We start from the raw sequence: 4,398 nt of genomic DNA, 5'->3' as shown, positions 1-4,398 counted from the left end.
ATACTTTCGGCATCTCTGCCAGCGCTTGCTTCATTCCTGGAAGCTGACGCTGGTCTCACCGCACGTGCTTTTATTGCCTCCTGGTCATTACGTCACCCGCCCGTGACGTCTCGCCCATGTATTGGTCTGATTACACACGAGGTTCAGAGCCCATCACGCTGAAGGGCGTTCCCCTAGCGTTTTCCGATGCAGCGTCTCGTTCCTTCGAGGAACTATGGTTACATACGTAACCTGAGACGTTTTTATCTTAATATTTTGTAGTACATACAGTTGTCTTTATATCCAAACTTAATTACACATTGTGGTATCCTCTCTAGACCGTATTATCGCTCCTATTGTTTCTTAAATTAGAAACTGAAACAATAACACTAACAAAGTGTAACATGCATTCCTCAGACCAACCATCACCTACAATGACTTTTACACATAGAAATACACTCCGAACAGAATTCCTGCTTTTATTAGGGGACGTAAAGTTAGGGGACTCATTTCACAACTTCTTCTTAAAATATAATTAAACATATATTTTTAACAATTTAATTAAATTGCATGTTAAATAAAATATCTGTTCACAATATATCCGTAAGTTCTGTTTTGGGTTTTGTTTCTGGTTTAGGTCTTCATGTCTTTTATTTTGATATTTTGCCTAGTTTCTTGTTCCTGTCATGTGATCCTGCCATGTGGTAGTCTTGTCTGTGTGTCATGTTCTGATTGGTTGTCCTAGTCATGTGTCTTGTTTCCTCATTGGTTGGTTCTTGTCATGTGACCCTGATTGTTTGCTATAAGTAGCCATCATGTTGCCTTTGTGCTTTGTCGTGTATTGAATGTATTTATCCTGCTGTCGATGAGTGTTTAAGTCATAGTCAAGTCTAGTCTGTTCAAGTCAAGTCTTCGTTTGTTTGCATTTTGGATTACACGTTGTTTAATAAAATCTGTACTTGGATTCACTACGCTCGCCTACAGTGGATTATCATTACAATATCCATTTTATTTGTGTTAAAAATGTTACATTATTGAAATTTCTTTGCAGGATACTTGATGCATGGCAGGGACATGCATATATAGCTAGACACAAAATCTCACAACTCAAATTAAATATGTATTTAAAAACAGAAATGTAACTTTTAATCGTTTTCACCCTATAGAATACAAATATGCAAACATTCTATGATTTATTGATATTTAAAGTTTATTTCAGCTGTAGGTGTGGGACACCACTTAACACGGCAAATGAAGAATTGCGATTATTCATTGTTATTTTCCCGATACTCCTCATGACTTCACAGTATGTGAACAGATTTTAATGGCAGCAATTCCCTGACCCTGACATAGATCACTATAAAGTCAGCAAATAAATGACAATTTGTGATTTTAAAAGAATTCTTACTGAGGACAAGACTTACTAAAGCTTATTCAAAACACCTACTCAGTCAACATTATATACAGTAGATAATTCAGATATTTACATATTCTAGTGACAATTAGAGGAAGGAGTTTATCTGTAACATTTTGTTGCAAAAATGTTGCAAATATGTGAAAAGTGTCGCAAATATTGAAATGTTTGCCATTCATTCTGTGTAGTTCTAGGGACAAAGGTGTCCAACATTAAAATGTGCAACTACACACAATACAAAGTAGACAAAAGATTGACCACTTGGCACTTCACTAAGCAAACCTTAAAAAATCAACAAGTAGAACATCAATTAGAGCTACAGTACATTTGCTCCAAAATAAATTAATGCTAATAACTTTAATGTCATTTTGTTTACATAAATATGATGTAAAAAAAAACAAAAACATTAGAAACGTGTTCTTCTACGGCAGATGAAAATGCTTTGCAACAGCAAACTTCAGTCCAGCTCATATAAGAATTATATTCAATAATTTTTAATTGAATAATAGTAACTCTTAATGGGCACATTATACTAAAATCATGCTGTTCACAAAGGTGGCCTGTTTATTAACTAATGGTTACCATGTTTCACCCACTTTTTCCAAGAAAGGTTTAAACAGCTCTATCATGGTATCATCATTGCGAGGGATTTCCTTCATGAGGTCTCGTGTTTTCAGCACTGACTGTCGTTCTCCCCACTTCTCTATTATAAGGTTTACTAGATCACCTCTGTCTTTGCTCTCTATTGAGCTCCTGGGTGTTTTCCATTCCTTACTCAAGTGCATGAGGTCTTTCAGTGTCTTCAGTTGATCATCCGACAGCTCATTCAGGATCTTAAGAAGAGTGACACCCCATTTGTGCAGATCTGACCCTGTTGGAACATGTTCACAGCAAATCATTATGAATACATTCAATGTGTTTTAGTCACCAATAACTGTACAAATGTGTTTTTTTTTCCACAGTCATTTAGTCATTAATTTTCAGTTAGATTTGGTTATGTCTGCTGACCATTTGCAATAAAATGTGGTGACTACCAAGAGGATTTGTCTCTGCCCACATATCATGATTTAGATGGAACTGAAAAAGAGGTTGTCACACTCACCATTTGAAGAGAGATCACACAATGGAATGTAGCTTCTAATGTCCACCTGTCTGACATTTTGACAGAGTGTCCCGCAAACGCATGCATGCACATTTGCATACTGAGCCTCGTGTATTCTCCATTCTCTAACATTTTCTTGCCACATTAGTAATTCCTTTTTCAATTCTTCATTCTCAGTCACTTTTGTCTTGAGCTCTTTGCTTGTCATATCAAGTTGATGTTGCAGTTTTTCGATCCACTTAAGATTTTGATCTCTTGAGTATCCGAGTGTCTCTATCTCCCTCTTTTGTTCTTTAATAATGTTATACAATTTCTCAATCTCTGCATCCTTTGATTTTAGTAACTTATTAACGTTTGCTGAAATCTTATCAAAGACAAGCTCTTTGATTTTGTTAATCTGGTTGCTGTCATTATTTTGAAACACATAATATCTTCCTCCACATTTGTCGATTAAGTGTTGAAGCTGCTCACGTCTGATATAATCCTCAATGGAATGATCTCCCAGTTTATCTGCATGGGTGAACACTATTATGGTATGATCCCACAGCTGAAGACTCTCTAGGGTTCTGATGTTCGTCTCTGACAGCACTGAGTTCACTTTAAGAGCCAAGAGGACTGCATGAGGTCTATTTCTATATAAAGACTGAACACAGCAAACTATTTCCCTTTTGGTTTTCTCTGATCTGCTCAAGTCTCCTTTCCAGCCTGGGATGCGAGTCAAATTAATCTGTGTTCCTGACACTGTACGAGTTTTACTGATGTAACTGGTTCGTCGCATTGATGTGGACGTCCAGAATGTGAACACTTTTTTCTCAAGGATGCTATTACCAATCATGTTTTTTCCTGCACCTTGACCTCCAATCAGAACAAGTTTGAGTTCTTGAAAAACCAGCTGAATTTCGGGATGAGTGGAAACTGAAACAAATGAGTGTTAACAAACAAATACATGTACTCAACAACAGTTCCGGGTTCTACAGACAAACGAACTGAAAGTTCAGTTATTTGAGTTAAAGCCAATATATTTACTCTTTATACATTAATATGCTAACATTTGGGATCAAGTTCAAAGAAAACTTTGATATTGCGTGGTGGTAAATATTTTTCCATAAAACATACACAAATATTAAAGGAACACTCCACTATGTTTGAAAATAGGCTCATTTTCCATCTCCCCTAGATTTAAACAGTTGAGTTTGACCGTTTTTGAATCCATTCAGCCGATCTCCGTGTCTGGCGGTAGTACTTTTAGCTGCAGCTTAGCATAGATCATTGAATCTGATTAGACCGTTAGCATCTCGCTCAAAAAATGACCAAAGAGTTTCGATATTTTTCCTATTTAAAACTCGACTCTTCTGTAGTTACATCGTGTACTTAGACAGATGGAAAATGAAAAGTTGTGATTTTCTAGGCCGATATGGCTAGGAACTATACTCTCATTCCGGCATAATAATCAAGGAACTTTGCTGCCGTACCATGGGTGCAGCAGGCGCAATGATATTACGCAGCACCTGAAAATAGGTTAACTTCCGTCAACATAACCAATGTGACCACCTGCTTGCATAGGGAGCGTGCTGGGGTCTATTTTCAGGCGCTGCGTAATATCATTGCGCCTGCTGCACTCTATATACAGACACCCATACACACAGATGTCATTTTCTTACCTCCCTCGTTCTCTACCAAGTTCTCTTTTTCCTCTTTTGCTAAATCATCATCATCATCAAAAAGAAAAAAAAGACAAAAAAAAAAAACCCTCTTTAAACTCTTTAAAGCTTATGTTAGAAGTTATGGAGAACCATTTATTTGTACTAAAATCAGAAAAGATAAAAAATTAAATAATAAGTTTCCAGTTACAAAGTACAAATTTAAATATGTATATTTATCACACACACACACACACACACAC

This window comes from Sinocyclocheilus anshuiensis, unplaced genomic scaffold (assembly GCF_001515605.1).
Source record: "Sinocyclocheilus anshuiensis isolate Anshui unplaced genomic scaffold, SAMN03320099.WGS_v1.1 scaffold1806, whole genome shotgun sequence".
NCBI classification, from domain to species: Eukaryota; Metazoa; Chordata; class Actinopteri; order Cypriniformes; family Cyprinidae; genus Sinocyclocheilus; species Sinocyclocheilus anshuiensis.
The sequence above is the reverse complement of the archived record's forward strand: the minus strand, read 5'-3'. Positions refer to the sequence as shown.